The 25,840-nt window shown below is 33.3% G+C and overlaps 1 protein-coding gene across 4 annotated transcripts in view; it reads right to left on the bottom strand.

Annotated features, from left to right (window-relative positions):
- The window catches only part of LOC129005842 (superoxide dismutase [Cu-Zn]-like), a 101,462-nt gene that overhangs the window by 25,946 nt on the left and 49,676 nt on the right, over positions 1 to 25,840 (bottom strand). For 2 of the 4 annotated variants that reach the window (XM_054434861.1, XM_054434863.1), the window contains exon 2: positions 5,582 to 5,606. The exons of 1 other annotated variant lie outside the window; for it this stretch is intronic. The gene's annotated coding sequence lies outside the window, so the exon portion shown is untranslated. Of the gene's footprint in view, positions 1 to 5,581; positions 5,607 to 18,798; positions 18,888 to 25,840 lie in introns of those variants that run through there. One more of the 4 variants, XM_054434862.1, reaches the window with a different exon arrangement.

Here is a 25,840-nt window from a genome sequence, read left to right as displayed (position 1 = left end):
AGATTACCATTATGCACTCCTTGGGCTACACATTTATATTTCTCTAGACACCAGTCTCGGAGAATCGTGATTTCCTGTGACTGGTCAAAACAAAGACCGCTAAAAACCTTGTCTCCGCGTCGCGCGTCGGCGGTCTTTGATCTTGTGGTTACTCACAAATTTATGAGATTTAAATAAATTATTATAACTGTGACACATTGCTTCATTCGATTACACGTTTGCTGGTTCATTGCAAGGCCATAGGTGAATAAATGGTAATGGAGTTAATCACTGTGATCATTTAAAACTTCACAACATAGGTACGTTAGACGCGTTGTGTCAATGGTACTCACTTCGTGAATTACCTAGATATGCTTGAACAAACAGTCACGGGTAGCGATATTTTACAGTGCAAATAACTATCCTAACAGGTTGGAATGTCTTTCAGTTTTAAAACTACTATTTAATTAATTACAGTAGTTTAAAGCAACTGTTTCCCCTTAGATTCAAGTAAGGAACTTGAGAAACTTAAGGAATTTTAAGTTTTGTCAGTTTGATACGAATGTTAAACCAACATAGAAAAACTCTCGTTCAAAATTGCACCTTAACTTATATTTAAGTAAGAATTTAACCTTCTAATACGAAATATCTGTCAAACTTTGCATTTTGACAAAGCAACTGAAGTACAGCGGAGCCAGATAAGTATTTCAACAATGCTTTAAGATATATGTTGAACATCTCTTACAAATTGAATAAATGTGATTTTATCCACCTTGTTTTTTAAGATGTGAGATTGCTTTAGTTTATATTCCAACTATTGTCAATGTAAATATAAATTTTTAAAACACAATGTGTGTTATACATCTATTGAGTAAATATTTTAAATTTATTGTTCTGTGACAGAAAGTCATAATGATTCAATTAATAAACATAATATTGTTGTAAACTTTATGTTTTGTGGCTCGAATTATTGTTTCTGTTAAATACTCTACTACTATAATGCTTTCCACAAATTAATTTTCAGTGTCATTAGTTAAATAGTTATGTCTAGGATGTACACATCTATAATGATATACCAGTATTATATTCCTACGTTAGTAAAATCACATTCAACATTGTAGTGAAACTAACATACTCCTATATTTTTGTGATAAACTAAGACTTTACTCGGGTGTGTTTTGTCGTACATTTACTCTGACGCCTAAGCTCTATTGTGCTCATCTGTGTGCCACTGTAGCTAATATTGTCCAATACGTCGACATTTACAACGCTCACAATACTCAAGTGTATTTTGTCGTACATTTACTCTGACGCCTAAGCTCTATTGTGCTCAGCTGTGTGCCACTGTAGCTAATATTGTCCAATACGTCGACATTTACAACGCTCACAATACTCAAGTGTATTTTGTCGTACATTTCCTCTGACGCCTAAGCTCTATTGTGCTCAGCTGTGTGCCACTGTAGCTAATGTTGTCCAATACGTCGACATTTACAACGCTCACAATACTCAAGTGTATTTTGTCGTACATTTACTCTGACGCCTAAGCTCTATTGTGCTCATCTGTGTGCCACTGTAGCTAATGTTGTCCAGTACGTCGACATTTACAACGCTCACAATACTCAAGTGTATTTTGTCGTACATTTACTCTGACGCCTAAGCTCTATTGTGCTCATCTGTGTGCCACTGTAGCTAATGTTGTCCAGTACGTCGACATTTACAACGCTCACAATACTCAAGTGTATTTTGTCGTACATTTACTCTGACGCCTAAGCTCTATTGTGCTCATCTGTGTGCCACTGTAGCTAATATTGTCCAATACGTCGACATTTACAACGCTCACAATACTCAAGTGTATTTTGTCGTACATTTACTCTGACGCCTAAGCTCTATTGTGCTCATCTGTGTGCCACTGTAGCTAATATTGTCCAATACGTCGACATTTACAACGCTCACAATACTCAAGTGTATTTTGTCGTACATTTACTCTGACGCCTAAGCTCTATTGTGCTCAGCTGTGTGCCACTGTAGCTAATATTGTCCAATACGTCGACATTTACAACGCTCACAATACTCAAGTGTATTTTGTCGTACATTTCCTCTGACGCCTAAGCTCTATTGTGCTCAGCTGTGTGCCACTGTAGCTAATGTTGTCCAATACGTCGACATTTACAACGCTCACAATACTCAAGTGTATTTTGTCGTACATTTCCTCTGACGCCTAAGCTCTATTGTGCTCAGCTGTGTGCCGCTGTAGCTAATATTGTCCAATACGTCGACATTTACAACGCTCACAATACTCAAGTGTATTTTGTCGTACATTTACTCTGACGCCTAAGCTCTATTGTGCTCATCTGTGTGCCACTGTAGCTAATGTTGTCCAGTACGTCGACATTTACAACGCTCACAATACTCAAGTGTATTTTGTCGTACATTTACTCTGACGCCTAAGCTCTATTGTGCTCATCTGTGTGCCACTGTAGCTAATGTTGTCCAGTACGTCGACATTTACAACGCTCACAATACTCAAGTGTATTTTATCGTACATTTACTCTGACGCCTAAGCTCTATTGTGCCCAGCTGTGTGCCATTTTAAAGGCGTTGCTGTACGCTTGATGGTTATGGGATATTTTATTGAAATTTGAAATTTCTTATGAAATTCCTATTGGAATTAGTAAATTGTGTACCTAAGTTTACTTGTTTATCCCCCCCCTAAACAATATATATTTTATTCTTGATCAATCAAATTTTCTAATTTATTCATTGCACACCTAGTTATTCACACTTCACTAAAAATAATGATTTTAGGTTCGCCGTTGCAGTAAACCTAAGTACTCGTTAAACCTAATGTTATTTTAAAGCGAATGAATTTAAATAGTTTAAGGAAATATTAAAATAAAAATGGAATCAGGCAAATTTAAATTTTCTCTGTCAGCAGGTTTACTGCGGCAGGGGTTTTATTATTCATACTTTAGATATGATTGCTTATTGCTAGCAATATAGCCACACAGGTACCCAGACAACGGATTATTTGAGTCCTTATGTGAAGGCACAGTTTTTTTTTTTTACACCATTTGGTCATATCACAAATCACAAATGATTATTTTGACGTAATTAGTCTAACATATTTTTCTCTGTCTAATAATTTTTTGTGTTCAGTTTTTTTGTGTCTGCAGAAAGGTTGATTGTGAGGTTTAATGACACCAACATACAATGTTAAATAATTTAAGACAACGTGATTAGGCAATGAACCTTACAGTGCTGCCAATCACATAGAATAAAAGTCCATTGAAAAACTACAATGTATACTATAACAAGTCAGCAGGCCAACACATTCCATTTATAAAAATGTTTCTCAGTGCATTAATTTAAGAAATAATTTATTTTTCCACTTTTACCGTCTCAAAATATAAGGTATCATATATCAAAATGTTCAGAAAGAATCCAGCTATCAAATAAAATTTAAATTTAAAAAATTGATTTTAAAAAAAAATTTACCCTATGGGTTTCCTTTGCATTTTAATGAATTAATAACTATTCATATCCAAACAAATTAAATACTAAATATATTTTTCTCTGATATATTTTGATTGTTTTAATGTGTTAATTAATAGTCCAACGATCAAGCTGTGTACTTCGTAATAGTACATAAACAAAAGGCAATTTATTCTGAAGTGCTTTAATAAAACCCCAAAGTCTGATGAAATGGAGATAATTCCTGACAGGGGAGGTAAAGTAAACAGCAGCAAGGCTGAATTCAGCGTGACGTGCTTTACCTGCCACGCCGGCAGCTGGTATTCAAAACTGTTCAGACCCATCAGAAACACTTGTTACTACTGCACATTCGATAAAACAACATTCATAGCCATCGGTTGGATTTGTATACAAGGTTTTAACTCAATACCGACACACTGGAAACTATCTACTACAATAGTTGAAATTTATATCAATTTAAGCATCAGGTCTGTTTTAGTCCGTGTCGCTTCATGGCTATGTAACACCTGTGCTAGCTACCTAGTTCAGTTCAAAGCTGGATGGATAAAATCAAATCCCAGAAAAGTTACATAAATTAAACTTCTAACATAATGCAGTTTGCGATACAATATTGACAGTAAACATGACCAATTTCTATTAAGATCACAAATATATTTAGCTAAGCTACCATCTCAACTTAGCTCCAACCAAAATACAAAAACCGTGGTACTATTTTTTGTGGTTTGAATCGTGTTATACAAAACTATTGATATAGTCATCATTTTTAGGCCTACTAGCTTTTTATGTATGTTTTTCGTTTCATGGACAATGTAAAAAGTAGGAGTGTACCACAAAATTTTAGATAGGCTACGCGCTAAATAAAAAAATATGTTAATCATGATAATTTCAAAAAAAGATATATTATACATTTTACATTGGTCTGCACAGTTTCTTGTAGTTGTGGGGCATATGTAATTTAGTGGTATTTTGCATGAAGCAATTGTATTATACAATTACTTCATTCAATTGTAAACCAAACATTTACTTAGTAATTTGAGACCAGAAAGAACTTATTGACGTATTAAAACCCGATATATAAAACTTTTAATAACAACCGATTTGTTAAAAGTAAAATATAATATTGTGTTGGGGTTCGTAGCACGACTTTAACTCGTCCGATTTTAATTATCAATAGCTCAAATGAAAGCCCTTAAATCACAAAATATTTTAAGGCTAGAACGAATTGCTATCGTTAATAAGAACTGGAGATATAAGAAAAATGATCTTAAAAAATTTGTCAAATCACGAAACGTCCCTAAGAAATGTATGGGGGGAGTTGTCATTTGAATATATCTTCCAAACGGAAAAAGATATTTTAAAACGGTTTGGGCATTGAAATCAGCCTAGAAATCTAGTTTATAATTATGTGTCACAACATTACATAAAAAAAATATATTAATATCCAATATGGAGGATCCCAGATGGCGGCCGAAATCACCAGCTATGCCACACTTTCAGAAAAAAACACCTGGTAGCACACGATTCTACATGTAATTAACTACCTATCACCACCAATCTTACAATAGCTTAATTCAAAATCCCACAAACCTTCCTTTAAAAATGCCCCTACACTATTGGGTAATAAGCCACAATACTGTCGTAATATACACCATATCTAGCAGCTGTAAATCTGTTCGATGTTACGAAGTTCAGTTAGTAATGTTCATTCTATGGTAATATACATGCCCAGTTAAACACACGACTATAGTACCTGTACCAATGGAATAGTACTACGTTTATAACGTGAAAGTAACTAACAAAATAATACGTTAATAATAAGATTGTTTGCTTATTAACAGTGATATTTGTTATTAAATAATAAAAAAGTAATACTTTAATACTTGTAATATTTTTTTCTGAAATGTCACCCATACTTAATAGCTACCGGTAAGTTAACTTTACGAACTTAGGATGCTTACTTAGACCCTTTAAATTAATCTAAGTTAGCCTACTTGGCAATCAACTGTATTCCTAATACAACACATTAAGTTAAAACATAACAAAGATAATTAGTTTTAGATATACAAGAGCATTTATTATTTCCTGATTTATTGACGTTATTTGTGCCTACCTGTTAAAGAAGAACTTGGGAAGACCTGAAACGATAAAAACAGTGATTAGAATGTTTATTAAACAGTTTATAAACTTATCATATAAATCGTTATAAAAAAATTTTAGCGTTTGTCTATGGCTACACCGAAACTGCTGTAATCGCCTTCATATAACCCTATAAAACTACTGTAAAGTCGACACATTATTCGACCTGACAAGTCGTAACATTATTGATAGCTTTAAGGATGTTTCGGTTGTTGAATGTGTGTTCAACGCTATTTTCCTCAGCGAATACTTTAGCTCTGAATTTTCTAAGAATCTTTTTTCTACTCGACCATCCGTCTTGTGGCTATCACCGTTCTAGCCACGGACATCTCGTTATCTCTGCTATCAATCAACGGGATAAACAAGCGAACGTTTTCACACAATTACTCCATTCTTTTTAAATAAATAATTTATGTAGGACGAGTTTACCAAACCTCATAAATAAAACATATAACTTATCCTCGCAACATGCAGTTCAAACATAAATTGTTTAGTATTAAAGTTGTGGTCTAACATATACGTTTGGTAAAGTTTCTCATTAGTGGCAGTAAATTATAAATAAGCTGCAATTTTGTTGTTAATATCTCTGCATTACGAAATCGGTAGCTCACCGTAACATTCGTAAACAATATCTACAGATTTGGAGATAGTAAGTGAATCAAAAAATCTTTAGCGAATGTCCCATATAGGGAATACGTTTTGATGTATACAGGGTTAATCAAGTTAGGTGTCCACTTTTTATTTCATTCAAACTGTTGGTCCCACATTAATGAAATGTACTTCTCCCCACAAAACCAACCCCATAACAGGAAAATTAGTTTAAAAATAGACTAAGCAACACAAGGGAGTATGTTTTATCTATGGTTTATTGTTCACCAAAATTAACTATCCACATATTTAATTGCAATACTCGAACTATGGACGTTCATTCTCCACACCTCATTTTGAGTGGATTATTAATTTCTTTAACTTCAAGTAAATTAAGTTAAGTTTTAAAAAAGTTTAACGTATGATATAAAACAGTATTACGTTACAATAGTAATCACCAAGCATGTTGGTACAATAAGTTGAAGACTCTTTAAAGGACAGACCGGAAATGAGTATGATCAGGAAATTTAGGCCCGGTTTCCCCAAAATGGTGTAAACTACGTTTATAATAAACTAGTTTATTTTTAAACTCCGTTTAAAATGTGTGTTCGGTTTCTCCAACATTTTACTGGCTTCGTTTAAGATAAACGGCAATTCGAGCGGTTGGCAATCCTGAATGTGTATTTGTAAAGAATCTTCCGTGGGCTTTGGGCTAGTGTTTCCTACAACCACCACAACGCTACGCTACAACTAACTCAGTAGAGCATACAGCAATGTGCGAAGCGAATGCAGCTAAAATAACATCACTGTTTAAGGTTATGTTATCAAGTTATTATAAGTTGTTGTCAAATTCAGATTCATTCCATTTATTGAAATGGTCAATTCTGTCCCTTATTTTAGTAGGCCCTCTCTAAGCTAACCCTAAACCAAGCCTATTTTCGTCCAAATGAATTTTGTAGTTGCTTCAATTATTATTGATTTAACACCTACTTTTTATTTTGATTTAAGGTTATGTTACTGTTGTAACTTACTAATTTGAACTCAGTTTATTTTATCCCCAGTAGTTAAACCAAGTCGAGAGGTGGTTTAGTTTGAACTTAGATTAATACCTAGTTTAAATTTGGGGAAACACAAATTAAAGTTAAACTAAGTTTAAATCGCCGTTTAACTTAAAACTAAGTTTAAATGAGTTGGGGAAACCGGGCCTTAAAGGATTTAGTTTTATCTCATAATTAGATAATGTTTACACTAATACAGTTTTTTTTTTTGTATTTTAGGAGGGTATTTGATGAACGTGCGATTATTAGACTGCTTGAGAAAAACCGCTTTGAACGTGTCTTGGTGCGGTGGCTAAAGGACATGGCTTTTTACTCAATTGACGAGTTTTTTGCCGATTCACTCTCCTCCCTGCTCGCCATTTGTACTCTGTAAATATTAATGATAGTTAAATGTTTTCATATTCAATTTTATGTATGAAGTGATGTTTTAATTTTTTATTGACATGAACAATCCAGTCTTCTCTGGTAAAAGTTCACGACAGAAGGTAAAAGGTAAAAGGTACGATGAAAGGGTGATTAACGTACAGCTAAATATGGCAAAAAGTATATTTCACACGATTTGTTTGAATAAACTTTAACTTCAATAATCAGTAATCAACATTACGTTACTTGTAAGTTGAATTGAACTAGAGAAATTTCTTCAAATAATCTTTAAAGGTTTAAAAATGAACTCAGTCAATGGCCAAATTATACAATAATTCAACCATTAGTATTGCAATTATGAAAACTATTGGTTGGAGAGGGGAATGGTGTTATTGGAGCCAGGGCTAAGGGACCGATTAATTATTGCCCAAATAGATGATTTAACCATAATGAACAACCTAAATATTTAATTGAAAAAATAAAATAACGGACTTTGAGTCTCTACTTCTCATAATAAGTAGAAAAATAATTGATTTGTTAACTTTAAGTAAATTACTTTAAATGTCAGAACTGTTAACGCACGAATGTACGTTACGTTTAATTGTAGTTTATTTATTTTAAAGACAGAAATACTCATTTTAACCTTAAATGTAATACTTTATAATTGAAGATTCCCTGAGAAGGCGCAAACATGCTTTTGTGCCCCGCTTACATGGATGATTGTCAAGGCAAAATAATGAAAAGTACACTCATCTAATTTCCAATATCGACGTTGAAACTTGTGTTGCTTATTGTGAACTATCATACACGGATGATTGAATATAGCACGGAGGACCCGTGTTAGTGAAGAAGGAGAAAAACATTTTGCATTACAATTCTCTATGATCCAATAAAAACCATGTTGTTAAGAACAGCCAGACAGTTGTAAAGCAACAGGTACTTATATTTTTGGCTTTATTTAAATATAACCTAAATACAGTTTGCATATAGTTTATACCACGTTAGTGTACATCTTGTTTGTATGCACATCTCTCCTGTGTATTTGTGATAGTGACACAATTACGTAAACAAAATATGCACATGAATACATGTATGCAGTTGTGGCTAGGCAGGAACATAGCTATCCCTTTTTCCTAATTCTTTAAGGATCTGAAAGTTTACTATGTTGTGATTACTGAAAGTAATTTGTTAATTCATTACCATTGCTAATTTTGAAAACTATTATGTTTACTTTATAAACTCCGAAAATAATTAAAATGAACCATTGGGACAAATACATAAAATGTTATTGATTTTTCAATTGAACTACGCAGTTTTAAAAATTAACTCTCCTCAGATAACATGTTATTGCAGTCAGCGTGGTGACTGCTTGTACACGCTGTAACTATATAACTGTATAAAATATACAACAGTTGTACAGTTGCTGCAATGAAAAGCGGCGACGCAGGTATTATTCAATTACTAACGTCGTTTTATCAATTTGCATTATATTATGTTTATCAACCAAAATATAAGTATTTAAATTTATAATTAATATCATTTAACTCTGGTTAAAATATATTAAAAACTGTATTTTTAAATAATCCAAGTTTTATAAAGTTTCCAACCCCGAAAGAACACTTTTCAGTATAAAGGTCTGTCAGTAAATGCAAACAACTCTTTTAAAGTTTGAGTTAAAGTTCGTGCTTATTATACAGTTTGGATGTCTTTGGTGACTTACTTCAATATTCAGCAACAATTTACATTATGTAAAGAGTGTTTTTAAAATTCGCAACTTTGGCCATTAGCTCTCAATATTATGTTCTGAGAGCAAAAACATTTTACATTCTTATTTGCAAACGCTTTTACTTGGCTGCGAAGCATGTTACATAATATATATTTTACAAAAACTATACCGTTCTTAAAAACGTATCGTAACACTTCAAGAAGAATTTACATCACGATAATATCTTTGTCGTAGCTTATCTTTTCTTCTTTTGTATTATATTATTTCAGTTTTTACATAGCTTGCACCCTAAAGTTTAAGTAGAGGAATATCTTAAGAATATATAAAACATATATAATAAAATATATATACAGAGTGACACATAGGAACCTGACTTTTTTATAAATAAGTAGTACACGGTAGTTAAAAGGAATACAATAGTTTTACTACTGTAGTGAGGTAAACATTTGCCATTTATTACCAAACAGTCATTTTTTTAAATGACGTCACGCATATGACGGCCATGTACTTCTTTAGAAATATTCATTCTGGTCTGAAAATCATCTGAAACTCAGTTCAGGAGGTCTTGTTCAATGCCATTGATCTCATATGTGATTGCCAACTTCAAATCCTCTAGAGTGCGTGGTTTGTGAGCATACACACGCTCTTAAGAAACCACCAATGAAAGTAATCATAGCTGGACAAGTTAGGTGACCTTGGTAGCCACGGTATGTCACTAAAGCGAGAAATCGCCTTGTTAGGAAACATTTGCCTCGAATACTCTCATTGATAGGTCTGCAGTGTGGGCTCTGGGCTGTAGCACCGTCCTGTTGAAAAACATCTTTGTTCGATTTATTTGACGTCTGCAAAGTTCTTGACGGAGAAATGTGTTCAACATGTGAACATAGCGTTGAGAGTTTACTGTCACTGTTGCATCATTTTCCTCGAAAAAATACGGCCCAATAACACAGGAATGGGATACCACACACCAAACTGTAACCTTGGGAGAGTGTAAAGGTTTTTTTATGAATGTTACGGGGATTCTGACTAGATCAGTTATGGAAGTTTTGTTTGTTTACCGAGCCAGTAAGGTGGAAGTGGGCTTCGTCACTGATTAACAATTTCATGTTCGGCTTGTTTTAAAGCAATATTTGTATTCGCGATGCAAAGTTTACTAGTTTATTATAGTCAGTCACTTTAAGTTCCTGCACTACCTGTATTTTATAAGGATGAAACTTAAGATCTTTCCGAAGAATGCTCCTTACCGATTCGCGGTTCATGTTCAGCTCTTGGGCATGTTTTCGCGCACACCTGCTTGGACTCCTTATCAATGCTGCTCTCAATCTGGTGATGTTTTCGGGTGTTCTCGAAGTTCTAACAAGGCCTGGTGGTTTCTTTCTTGTTATATTCCTAGTTGTTCGGAACCCTGAAGGTCTGCTTAATAGCGTATTTTGGCTTGGAACCGTTCCAATGCGTTCAATTTTAAAATATCGACGAAATTCCTGCTGGGTTTTTACGACGGATTTACTATTTTGGACAAAGTATCGTATGCAAAAACGCGATAGTCTACGGTCCACTGAGCCATTCCAACAAAGAAAGATGGCAAGCCTCATTGAAGGTAATAACATTACCTCGATCTTCCTACCACGTGCGACAACAATGGAACAGCTGTAAAAAACGTCCGGTTCCTTTGTGCCACCCGTTATATACCTAAAGTAAAACCTTCGACTTAAAACTAAAAACAGCATAGTTGTTAAAATCTTAATGCCTACATTTCGTCATATATTTTTGGAACGTATAAGGTATTTGAATCTATGAAAATGAACCAGTTTCCAAACGTTTTTCTGTCATAAAGTTATGCCTATGTACACTGAAGCACGTACAAGCGTACCATGTTCAAAGAAAGCATATTTGTATTTAAAGCTTAAAATAAAGTTTTTAAGGTCTGTTTAGTAAATGAATGCTAAATAACAGTCAATAATAACAAACAAATGTGATTTTGTTGTGCATTCAAATCCTTTGACTCCGCCCGGACCATGCTGGCCCTCAATAAAAGGTTAATATCTACATCTTAGTTATGAAATTTAAATAATCTAAATATAGACCAATGTGTGTAAATTGTATTCATGAAACTGTGGCTCTAGGTTTCCGGACTTTTGCTTTCCGCTTTAGTAAGAACAAATCTCGGAATCCATCCAAGATGGATGGACATTTAAGTCTATGTCCGACCTGGGACCCCATAAGGCCATTTCCAGTACCTTGAAAAAAAACCTATCCACAATTATCAATTTATTTATTATTGGAAAAACCATCCAAAACATTGCTTGCTTATACCTAATAACATACGTTTCTGATAACAGAAATGTAAAAAAATCAATCAATTGTCCTTAGCTGATAAAAATACTTCCTTTTAAAGACACGAAAACCAAACAATGCGCGATGAAGAGCGAGATAACGCCACGAAAAACAAACAATTCCTCGAGGGTTGATAAGTGCCTCTTACCCAATCACCTTCTGTGTTAAGTGAAAAAGTTTGTTTGCCTCTCCTCTTTAAAACAATCTTCTGAGAAAATTATTATTAGGGGTTTTTACTCTAGTATATACTATTGTATTTGTTTCCGAACATAGCATTATTAAGTTCACGAAGTACATAATGCTATTCGAAAATTAATTAAAAGGGAGTTTTGGATGTACTGGAAACATAATGTATTTTAATTGAGTATATTTCCTAAAAGCATTATTAAAATAAAATTGCGTTGTTATTGTTAAATATTATTTATAATATTGATTAGATTTACTCAATAAGAAAGATAAAATACAAGTATTAATTAACATGGTTCAGAAAGAAGTGATAAAATGTAAACAAGTATTATAAACAGATCATAACAATTAGTGACGAATTATGTTGGTAATGCAATGATTGATAATATTGATTAGATTTTACTCAATAAGAAAGATAAATAATACAAGTGACGGTTTAATTAACATAGTTTATAAAGAACTGTTGAAATGTAAACCAGTAATAAAACAGATCATAACAATTGATAAAACATATGATTTTATCTTCAGATGGCAGGCAGGTGATAGTGATCATAAATTACCATCGATGTATATAAGAGTATTAACACTTATACACATTAGTTTTATCAAAGATTACATATGCTTTACAAATATAAAGATTCTATTATTTGATATTGGGAGTTTTTAGACACGAAACATTTAATCAAAGTTAAACTGCGCATTAAATATATTCAGTTACTGAACAATATCATCAAATCTAACTCTTAGGAATCAAGAGGAATTGTTAAAGTAATTACATATAAAAATAGTTGGTTTAATGTATTTTGCATTCAAAACCATAACAATATAGCACAATCGATTGTATAAATGGTTGTACATAATTGTGTACGATCGATAATAAATATTTATTAATCTAGCAAATATGTAGTACATTTTACTATGAATAGTAACGACCTTCTATTTAAGCAACTTCCTCAAATCTGAAAGGAACTGTGTCATAATATCACTTGATGAAAAAAGAAGACATTTCCATCAACCATAAAACAATATAAAATTTTAAAAGAAAAAAGGTTGTTTTAACAAGAAGGAAGATAACCACCAGTAGTGAGGCCTCGAATATCAAGTGGAATTATCAGAGGCGCATCTTTTATATAAGGGCTAACTTCGTTGCCTACTGCTATACGTTTCCTGGAGACGAAGTAGATACATGTGCATACTTTATGAATAATATACGAACTATTAAATACTTTTGGAAAAAATTAATTTAGTAATTTTGTGTTGAGTATAAATCTAACAAAGGCATTAACATTTTTTTAGTGGCTATAAATGAAGCGGCGATTGTTTGACCTATATTGCAGGAATTTATTGAGTTACAATCTATTTCGGAAAGAGAACCAACGACAAAATATTAGATTACCTGCGCCCGAGTTTACCTTTACAAGTCTGCAATTAATTTTGGCGATTTGAAGCATTTTCATGTTTTGCCAGACATTAGCTGTAAACCATTATGAATGAACTTGTGATAATCAAAGGAATTTATTATTTAATTAGTAATCTATGATCGTTTTGCCAAACAATGTTTTCAAATAAGGTAGTAGAAGTTTCCTAAAATATCGATAGGCATAAAATCGTGATATTAACATTTGCACCTTAACTGGTAGTTTAATATATCCAAGAAGTGAATGTATTTATTGAAGGGATTACAAATGCACATTATGTATGCAACTATTAAAAGACAAACACTTCCATAAGTTTTAGGGTTCTCACCTCTCTGAACACTCACAAACCCGCTCACGACTCATGGGAACCTCATGTGTGTTTAATGAGCTTTTGTGATTAGCTTAAACAAAGACGTTCGAACCCATTGTACAACTTCCCCTCCGTATCGGTGGTCTTTGAACTTCACCAACACCTCTCTTCTGGGTAGAGGGGTTAACGCACCTCTTTTCTACCCATGTACATGTCACAGGGTTTAGAGAAAAAATACGTTTACAAAAAAACTATAAAGAAATGGGGCTATAGGAGAACTTTAGAAGAAACCTAGGAAATAAATTATTAAAGTAAAACCCGTTAAGATTTATTGTGTTCTGTTATTAATTTGGATAATAAATGTGTTAAGGTATATAGGCTTCAACATTTAGCCTACCCCCTTGGGTTTCTTGTAGTAATCAAGATTTGATAGGGGCATTTCTTGTTAAACCCCCCTGCTTGTGTCATAGCGGGCAGCGAAGCCACAACATCGCTGTCGGCGAGACGTTACTTTTATGGGCGGTAAACGGTAAAGTACCCAAACTCATCATGACCGTCGCTCCCTCCCAGACCTCACTTGACCGAGCAAAACTGCAGCCAAAGAAGGATTCATATTACATAACCACCTTCAGTGTAAGCCAGATTAAACAGAACAGCTATGAAACTCTCATTAGTGTGTTGTGTATATGCATCGAATCCATCTCAAATTCGCCTTTCAGATAAATTTAGTCAATCAATCCAACCCAACATATCTATACAAATAGTCAAGATAATAAGGGTAAAAAACAATATTTTATTTTTAAATACGCAAACCCCAACAAAATGCGAAGAGAGTGTAACGTTGATTGATGTTACTAACGTAAATACCATTTTGGTTTATATAACAGGGAATGTTCACGATGTCTTAATCGTGCAATATTACTTGAATGGAAAGGCAAATCTATATATCTAATTCCGTAAGCCCAAAATTTTACAATGAAATTAAGAGCGAACGGGAGGCCGTAGAAAGCTGAGAGAGGTCGCATTTTAAAGGTCTGGGCTTGAAATTTTTGAGGAAATTATTCATTTTTCTTAATCGTGAACCAAAAAGTTGCTACGGATAAAAATAATTCACATTTAAATAGCATGGGAATCTAGGTCATGTATGCTTTGTTTACTTTAAAACAAGTGGTTTAACTTTATTTAAAGCATATGGTAATATGTAGTACGTAATATCATTACTGTAATATGTGTACTGTTTATAAAGCTGAAATAAACTTTTTCCCAAATTTAAGGGTCTGGATTTAATGAAGTACGATTGGTTGTGTAGATATGTCTGAAATAAGTGTAAAGTTAGAAGTATTTACTGGAGTAGGCAAAGGGATAATATTTTTCATGCCAAAAATTAAACTAATATATACAGATCCTAATATGCCGTTTAAGTTTACAAGGATTCAATGCCCATTGCAAATAGCTTTCACAATTATTATACATAAATTGCAAGGCCAAACCTTCACAAAAGTTGGCATTTATTTGAAAAACCCCAGTGTTAACATACACAAATGTTAAGCGATCATTCGAGGTAGGGTAACCCATGAGACTTATACATGTAATTTATACAAAATAGTTACTAGAATATACATATAGGGGCTATTGCCCCTACAAGCCACTAGTAGTGCGCAATCATGTTAATGTCGCTTAATGGAAGTTACATGTAAAATATTTTAAATTGATATTTGTTATACATTCTACACTTACATAATTGGAAAACTGAGAAGGATGATTATTTCAAAACCAATCCTTGTGACTTATTTTAAATTTAATATCAATTTTCTATACGGATAACTTTATTAAACGATAGTACATGGATCTATTAAACTTTATTCGATAGTGTAAATTGAATCAATAGGGATAAATTATCCTAAAAGGTACAAAACAACTGGAAGTGGGTGCCCAGATCCATTGCGACTTCAAACAACTTATCTACTTATAGTAATGATTTCTAAATCAGAGACCTAAAAATATCTAACGAGAGAAATATGTGGCGCCAAAGGAAGATTTGATCAGTCCCACAGGACTCGTAAACTGTCCCGACATAAGGGGAGGAAGTAGGGGGGGGGGGGTTATGTGACGGGCGACGGGGGTTTTCCTTCTCCCTAAAAATCCCACATTGATGAAATATTACCTTAACCTTACTCATAGACTATTATAAGATACATACTCTTAAATCCAGGATACTACCTTTTTTACTATAGAATACCACAGATAAGAACGGTACCTTATTATTCTGTGAGTATACTCTCGTATTTTTAACTTCAACGACGTCCAAGATCTCGAATATTATAAGTAATTGAAATGATACATTTTTAAGGTAACGCTAAAAATTGCATTGGGCGTTATTGCCTTCTTAGTCATCTCTAAACAATTCGTTTGATGTTCTGTAATGTATCACACATTTACTTATTTGTTTCATTAGTAAACAATGATGATTCGAAGTCTTCATCAAGAATGTAAAATTATAATTTTGCAGTTATATTGAACTATTTCCTTAATTTGAGTACAATCAACTGTTTTTCATTTACAATGTGACGTTTATTTTCAACTCTGCGTGTTGCCTCCACATTTGTATGCGTTGAATCTCCACAAGTCTTCTACTTTACTGCGCTACTGAGAAGTCGCACCAAACGCCTCTCTCAGAGATAAACTTTTCTTCTTTCTTTAACAAAAACTCAATTCATGAGATTTCTATGAACTTCTGCCCTCGAGATGTTTCGCTCGCTTTTAAACACGTAACACACGTTTGACGTCACCGTAACAAAACTCTTTACAAATAGTAATTCACCCATCTACCTTATTCAAAATTAATGTTTATCCACCTTGGTCTACCACCTTTGGGTTTTTATCTCTTAGAAAACTTTCTTTGATGTTTTAGTTGGCAATGCTTTACACAAATGGGACAGATAAAACCCCAGAATTATGCCATTTCTTTTAAGGTATTCAGTCAGGAAAGCTTTGTGTTAAAGGACTACATTTAGTTTTATGATTATTTTATAATTAGTTGGTGAACGTATTTGGCTAAGTACAAAGAGTGGCCGTAAACTGATTCAAAATCCGTTGGAAAACGATTTGTTTTCCATGGTGATTTAGATGTCGGCCCTGAGAAAAGTCCGTAGCTTTTTGAAGGTTCGAAACTGTACTCAGCTGTTCTGGTCATCGGGATCAGCAACGGCTGATCTTATTAGTCGGTAACAAATTTACACGGATCATCACATTAAATTCTACAATGATTCTACACACCTCCTTTACTCATTTGGGTTAAAATACGCACCTAGGGGGCGTCCCAATCTCAATAAGTAATAGCGTAATAGTAATAAATAAAGTCAATTGTCACTAATACAATATAATATAATATAATACAAACATTGTCACTAAGCTAATATTGTTCGTTAACCGGTTAACCCACAATGTTTTCTCTGTTTTACGACTAGTTCACGAAGAGCTGAGTATTAAGAGTGCAAAACCAAATATGTAATAGTTATAATTCAAAAAACCTAGGATGTGAATTGAATTTAAATAGTTTATGTTAAGTAGAAGAATATTTCATGAGTTAGCTTTCTGGATTTTTAAGAACATCCATTAATTTTATGTTTGACCCTTGCCAAAATATATTTATTTACGTCAAGTAGCATTTAGCTTGTCTGCAACATATTGATGTTCACATAGTTTTCACAAATACACAAAATGAAAGGAACGTTGTGGTTAAACAAAACATCATCAACCAGGCATAATTGAGGAGAGCACTGAGAATAATTCGTGGCTTGACTGAGGATAAAGGTTAGAGATTATATCAACACAATCAGTGGCGCTTTGTGGAAACCAGCATGACATTGTTCGCATTTTCACACATATTAAAAGTGATGTTTTGTTGATTAAACGAAACATAAAGGGAAGTTCACAGATAATGAAAACGTGGAATTCCATATTACGCAATTCAGCTTAACGTGATGTGACACAGTTGATGATTTTGTGGAATTCTGGAATATATTATAACATTCGTTTAGTCTCGTTTGTAGGAACAAAGTAATTAGAACTGTATAGTTCCAAGAATTATTTAGATGGAATCGATAGAAAAGTAATTGCATGATTAAAAGAACAATTTAATTATGTAAAACAATAACTTTGTTTTACATAGCCTACAAAAGTTAAATGGTTAAATTAAAAGCCTATGATAAAAAAAAACTGGGGATAATTGTAAATATAAATAAACCCCTCGTTTATGATTTACATCAGATTAAGTAATATTGGATAGTAATAATTAATTAAAGGATAGGGAAAAATTATATTAACAAGAATGATAGCTTAGCTAACTGTTCAAAATAAGTAAATTAATTAATACAAACCATTAAATCTCAACCACTACGTTGTTTTCAGCTTCTAGGGGAATGGAAAAATATTGAGATGAGAGACAGAATTTCTTATTTATGTCTTGGGTGTGACTTATGCAATATGTCGCAATGTACAAAATGATCAAGATTGTAAAACGTAAGTCAAGACTAATGCAACTTAGCCATCCAATTACACGGCGATGAGCTCGTCTACGCGTGATATAGTAAAGTTGTCGCGTGTTATGACAACTATGAGCATTTACCTTATCTCTGAACCTTAAATTATTAATTCTTTTTGAACACTTTTCTCAAAATGTGGTTTTGCTATGAACAATATTTTAATTGTAGGTATTTATATTTACAATTGAAACCCTGCAATAGTTATAAATACACGACACTAACCTATTTTTAAAATCTCTCCTTTAGTTTTTGCATTTACGATAAATAAACTAGTCAGTAATTTAACAATGCCATATTGCAACAATCAACAAAATACACAGTTGTGATGTTGGTCAATATGTTACAATTAAATTTTACATTCAAACACTTTCAACAGCAAGCGCATGTCTTGTGCACCAAAATAACATAAATAAAATATTATGTGCATGAATAATAGCAATGTGTTCAAATCATAAATACGGTAGTAAGTATATTTACACCATGACACATTTCAGTCCGGCGGAGTGTGTATTGTTATCAAAATTTCTTTATTAAAATATTGTAAAATTAATTTTGTAATAATAGAATTTGAATATTAAAACTCTGCCTAAACACACGTTATTTCCATAAAAAATAACAAGGTTGGATACGATCAAGCTAAACATTTAATTTAAAGAAAAATTACCTTGGTTTACGAGAGTAAAGTTCGCTAAAGGTAAAACGGCAGTGCACAAGCTATCGACGGCGGCGCGGCTAGGCAGCGACTGAAACGAGGAGAGGTGCAACGCGAAGCGAGCAGACGACACTTACTTGCAATAATACTGTGGGCGGGAGACACTAGCGCTACACCACGGCCAGCGGCCGAGGACCAAACTACCTCTAACTAGGTACAGTACAAACTTATTGAATTTTAACTAAGAAATGGGGAAATTATGGCTATTTTAAGCTATTTTTTAAAATTGCTAAAATTACAGAATTTGCTGAATTAATAAACGGATAGGCCTACTAAGATTTTTTCGTCAAATGTCTAGTAAAAAACTGATACATATTATTTTTGGAATGTACATGTTCCATCATCATCTATAAGAAGATCACCGTGACACTTTAATGCCTTTAGTTTTAAACAATAAAAACTTGTGAACTCGAGTTTACTTGTACATGTTTAGAAACCACTCTCTAGTTTTTTTTTTCGAACAGTTCGTTCTGTGTGTGTATCAAAAGAAGAATTATGACTGAGGACCCATTAGGAAAACTGCTTGTAATGTATGTTTACTTGTTTGATTCACAAGTTTATGACTGGCAACTTTTCAGTTTGCTACCCAAGTATGAGATACATCCTTATATTCAAAAACTATAATCTATTGTTCATTTTTTTTCGTAATGCAGACAATAATAATATTTGCAATGCTCAAGATTGAAAGAACCATTATTTCTTTGAAGAAAAGTTTAAAATTTCAATACGCTTGATACAGTTGATATAAATTAGTCAACATAAGGTTCTAAACCGTGCAACATGAGTATTCAATACAATACATACTGTATATATTATAAGTGTACACATGAGACTCCCAGCAGGTGGAGATGAGTTACAAGTGGTTACACCTTCCCACCAAAGCATCACCCGACCCCTGCGATCAATCATACAGATTTACATTTGTAAACGCATTCCCTCCAAATTTCCTTTCTCCCCTCGTTCGCCCTTTTACCGGAAGTGTTTTGACTATCACATCTGCAATGCTTGGAAACATCACTTCAGTTGGATGAAAGTGACATTCTTGTCGTTTAGTCTACCAAACGATGTATTGAAAACTACTATCATAAAGTGTTTGATGTATAATTAAATTACATTTACAGTATTTATTAATTTAGAGTGTTTAAAGTAATCGGTTTTACGTTTTTGTTGTGGTAATGAAATGATCCAATAAATAAATAAAATATAAATATGTAGTAAACTAATCTAAAATGACTCTTTGCGATACAGGACGGTCTATGAACTATCTAATTGACAACGGAGGACTTAGTTAGTGTTTTACTAAATGCATTTTAGAATTATTGCGACTTACAAGCAATACAAGTAGTTCGGATGTCTGATTGAACAATAAATGATCCATGGACAATGTTCAAATGAGCGAACAGAAATGAGTTGCAATATTGAGGAGGAGGTACGATCCGACAGATAAATGTGTGATACAGTTGTGATCACACCATTTGCTGCCAATATAAAAACACTTTGTAAAAATGAACTCGTTTAAAATATTAAATATGCTTTTATTGCATGTTTTGGTAGGTGTAAGAGAACTAAATTTGGCAAAAGTTACTCCTATTTTGCCCAAAAGACGAATAAAACTTCCAAAATCATGCATTTGTATTTTATTTCATATTATTTAGCTATTTATTTTCTAAACAATTGCTAAAGTTGTTTCACACGAAGCTAAGACTTCCTACTGAGTAGTTTTTCTATTACCAAAGTGCAGAACACAACACAACACTTAGTCGCATACTAACTGCATCAAGTAGTTACACTTTTAATTTGGGTCAATAGAAACAAATAATTTAATCAAAGACTACTGCAAGACGTCTCGGTACGTGATATCTAGGAATCTGTCCGCGTCACTTCACTGTACACTTTACGGATGGGGTTTATTGATTTCTTACAAACAAACTCAACAATTGACATTTTTTACAAAGCACAAAAATCGAATAATTCTCTTTGAATGAGAATAGGAAAATTTGTTGTCATTATTTAAAGTAAAGACATATCTCAGCGTGTTGATTATAAATCAACGATTCACTGATAACAAAAGTTTTCATTTCTTAAAACAAATAAAGAATTATTCAAATAGTAGCTTTGTTAATAATTTTTACTAAACTTAATTTAATGAGATGCATTACTATTTCGCTACTAACTTAGTATACGAACCATTGTAGCAATTTTTATTGTGGTAAAGCAAGACTTAAAGTTTTGGTATCTAGGTATTATCAATGTTTTGATCACAGTGTGTGTGTTTAGCAACATAAATTATTCGTTCAGTAATGTACAAACATAATAACTGAGTGATTGTATTGGTAAAAAAGACATTTGTAAATAAATTGCAAGAACTGCTTCCACTTCAGTACCTTATATTGTATACCCTAGCTGTTATAGCAATAATTCGTAGCGGGTATGGAACGTGGAGAAGAATAACGTGGTTTTTAGATCTGTCCTGCGAAATACTTGTACATTCATAATTTATTTTAGTAACTTACCAGTTAGTTGTATGAAATCCTTTTCTATTAATTTAGATGAAGGGTTTAAATTCCTTAACACCTAGCATGGTGTTGTTTGGTGTAGCATGGTGTAAGTGGCACTAATGCGTATGTGAAAATACTATTATTGTAAAAAGAAACGCTTCTCTCAAAGTGTATTCACTTTTAAAACCCTATCAATACTTGAAGTAAATACAGTGTATCAAAAATAATGTAACATAACGTAGAGTAGAAATAATTGCTGGTTATTGATGTTGCAAGTGCAAAAAGCATATGTTATTTACGGTTAAGTGGTTTTACGTATCAGTTTTCAATGAATGGAACGAGTGATTAGGTATTAAATCAAATTTTGTCATACGAAAAACGCAAACACAGGTCAGGTTTTCCTACCTGACTATAAATCAACTCCAGCTCGGAATCAATCTGCGCGATATATTTGCAAGCCTTATTTCTTTCCTCTCCTCGCCATATTTACCATATATCCACATGTTCGAGAGAACACTGTTACTTAAAATAAATTTACGTAAAAGGTCAAATTTCTATCGTAATATCCAAATTGAGAACTTACGTAGAACAAACTTACACATTAATTTGACCTCTTATAAGATGATAAACTAAACTTTAAAATGTTGAACGTTTTAAAAAAATGTTGGTTTCCGTTGGTTGACATTGTCATTCCTAGTTAATGTTGAGGTTTTTGTTAAGTGCTTGAATATTAACAGTAGTAATTCTTGAATGCACGTTTAGAGGGGAAATAAGTGTCATTTTATGACCATAGTCTTTACTCAAAGCTAGACAAGGTGTCTCACCTAAAGTAAACAAATAGCTTACCTACTTTTTTATTATAAGTATGACAGCCAACTTCTTACGAAGCACTCCCCTTTATTTTTAAGACATTTTTTGTGATGGTTTGGAGTTTTAAAATGTAGCCACCATTTTCCAAAATGGCCGACAAATGAAATATCTCTTATGGAAGTAGTTAACGATGATATCAAAAAAATTAATTAAAATGGTTTTTCTGAATAACATTTGACTAAGTGGGACGGTAAATAGCTGTATCTACTAATTGTCACAAAAACGATTATGGTTGAGAGCTTTGAAAGCAATTAATACAGCGAAAAAACAGCTAAACAAAAATGTTACGTCGTTTTTTGAGTGAATATTTGTTATTTTTATCATATTAAAATACTATTATTATTATCATACTATGTTTACTATTTTACTTTTTATATTTTTTGATACTCATTGATATTTTTGCTAGTGTTATTGAAAGCTTTTTGCTCCCTTAAATTCAATGCAAGAGAGGACATATTATTAATACACCGTAAGTGCCCCAAACTAGTGTAATTAGAGTACTTCATGCAATGACACGTTTCTTAGTAAACACTGATGGCAATAAGAGCTGTCAATAACACTTAGTATGGATAAAGTAAAACATCTGATGCTATCTGACACCTCTAGGTCCTAGGACTTTTGTGTAAAAATTGTTTTATTATTATTTTTACATCCTCTTTGAGAATGTGGGAATATTTATGGTCATAACATATTCACTCTTACTAAAATATGTAATTATTGAGCTAAACTACAATTTAAGAAGATATTTCCACATTAGAGTTAAGAGCTTAAATTCGATTAGTTTCTATCTTAACAGAATGGGGCTTTGGGAAGAGAATGTGTTATATCAATAGAATATGTTTTGCATGTTCTATCGATCTTTAAGTAAATAAAACAGCGTCCTGAGTTAAACTGAATACAGACAACACGTTTCTGTCATTGGTATACTGTACTTATAGAACATAAACATGAAGGAAATAAAAAATATTAGTATTGTTGAAACATGATTTTTGGTAATCCAATCATTTGCACGTGAAGTACAGAGCGGAAAGAAGGTATAAATCTAGCCTAAATGCTGAAATAATTATATTCAAACAGCAATCACATGTATATAAATACATTCACAATATCAAAATACGATAAAGAAAACAAAATAACCCTCTTGATTATCAAGAACATCATTATATACACTTGTGTATACACTGTGTATAGTAAGTAGCTCTTGAAGCCTTGGGTAAAATGGCATTAGAAAGGGAACTGTACAATGAGGTAATTTGTTTCATCTCAACCCAGAACGCAGCTTGTCTTGATAGACTTGCAGGTGTTCATTTGCTAATGGACCACGCCTATGTTGTCATCTATAGGTTCAACTGACGAGACATGCAAAACAGACATCAATACTGATTACTATTGACAACCTCCTCAGTTGTCAACTTACAGTCAGTAAAGGAACAAGATTGAATGCAGCTTGTCTTGATAGACTTGCAGGTGTTCATTTGCTAATGGACCACGCCTACGTTGTCATCTATAGGTTCAACTGACAAGGCATGCAAAACAGACATCATTACTGATTACTATTGACAACCACCTCAGTTGTCATCTTACAGTCAGTAAAGGAACAAGATTGAATGCAGCTTGTTTTAATAGACTTGCAGGTGTTCATTTGATAATGGACCACGCCTACGTTGTCATCTATAGGTTCAACTGACAAGGCATGCAAAACAGCCATCAATACTGATTACTATTGACAACCTCTCAGTTGTCATCTTACGGTCAGTAAAGGAACAAGATTGAATGCAGCTTGTCTTGATAGACTTGCAGGTGTTCATTTGCTAATGGACCTGCCTACGTTGTCATCTATAGGTTCAACTGATAAGACATGCAAAACAGACATCAATACTGATTACTATTGACAACCTCCTCAGTTGTCATCTTACAGTCAGTAAAGGAACAAGATTGAATGCAGCTTGTCTTGATAGACTTGCAGGTGTTCATTTGCTAATGGACCACGCCTATGTTGTCATCTATAGGTTCAACTGACAAGACATGCAAAACAGCCATCAATATTGATTACTATTGACAACCTCCTCAGTTGTCATCTTACAGTCAGTAAAGGAACAAGATTGAATGCAGCTTGTCTTGATAGACTTGCAGGTTATCATTTGCTAATGGACCACGCCTACGTTGTCATCTATAGGTTCAACTGATAAGACATGCAAAACAGCCATCAATACTGATTACTATTGACAACCTCCTCAGTTGTCATCTTACAGTCAGTAAAGGAACAAGATTGAATGCAGCTTGTCTTGATAGACTTGCAGGTGTTCATTTGCTAATGGACCACGCCTACGTTGTCATCTATAGGTTCAACTGATAAGGCATGCAAAACAGCCATCAATATTGATTACTATTGACAACCTCCTCAGTTGTCATCTTACAGTCAGTAAAGGAACAAGATTGAATGCAGCTTGTCTTGATAGACTTGCAGGTTTTCATTTGCTAATGGACCACGCCTACGTTGTCATCTATAGGTTCAACTGATAAGACATGCAAAACAGACATCAATACTGATTACTATTGACAACCTCCTCAGTTGTCATCTTACAGTCAGTAAAGGAACAAGATTGAATGCAGCTTGTCTTGATAGACTTGCAGGTTTTCATTTGCTAATGGACCACGCCTACGTTGTCATCTATAGGTTCAACTGATAAGACATGCAAAACAGCCATCAATACTGATTACTATTGACAACCTCCTCAGTTGTCATCTTACAGTCAGTAAAGGAACAAGATTGAATGCAGCTTGTCTTGATAGACTTGCAGGTGTTCATTTGCTAATGGACCACGCCTACGTTGTCATCTATATGTTCAACTGACAAGACATGCAAAACAGCCATCAATACTGATTACTATTGACAACCTCCTCAGTTGTCATCTTACAGTCAGTAAAGGAACAAGATTGAATGCAGCTTGTCTTGATAGACTTGCAGGTGTTCATTTGCTAATGGACCACGCCTACGTTGTCATCTATAGGTTCAACTGATAAGACATGCAAAACAGCCATCAATACTGATTACTATTGACAACCTCCTCAGTTGTCATCTTACAGTCAGTAAAGGAACAAGATTGAATGCAGCTTGTCTTGATAGACTTGCAGGTGTTCATTTGCTAATGGACCACGCCTACGTTGTCATCTATATGTTCAACTGACAAGACATGCAAAACAGCCATCAATACTGATTACTATTGACAACCTCCTCAGTTGTCATCTTACAGTCAGTAAAGGAACAAGATTGAATGCAGCTGGGAACTATAACTTGAAATAGTAATATTTACAAAGACCTTAACATTATTTCATTCTACGATTTAGATGTTACATTATATGTATTTATTTCATCTGTTGTGACCTAAACATTAATATAATGATTGGTTAGTGTTTAAATAATGTAAATCAAATGTCTTAAAGAAATATATTTTACTTATACTTAGTTTTATAGACAATGTAGTGTATAACTAATCCTAGTTCGATTCACTATCAGGAATACTTATATATTAGATGTCAATAAAGCGATTTCGATTAATAAATTATTGCTCTCTATGTATTTTCATAGTTTCAAAGTATAACGTTGGTGAAAACAAATTTAGAAA

Source organism: Macrosteles quadrilineatus, unplaced genomic scaffold, assembly GCF_028750875.1.
Source record: "Macrosteles quadrilineatus isolate MER2022 unplaced genomic scaffold, UCM_ALF_1.0 Scaffold_36__1_contigs__length_1205136, whole genome shotgun sequence".
NCBI lineage: Eukaryota > Metazoa > Arthropoda > Insecta > Hemiptera > Cicadellidae > Macrosteles > Macrosteles quadrilineatus.
Note: the sequence above shows the minus strand (reverse complement) of the source record. Positions and strands in the feature narration are given on the sequence as shown.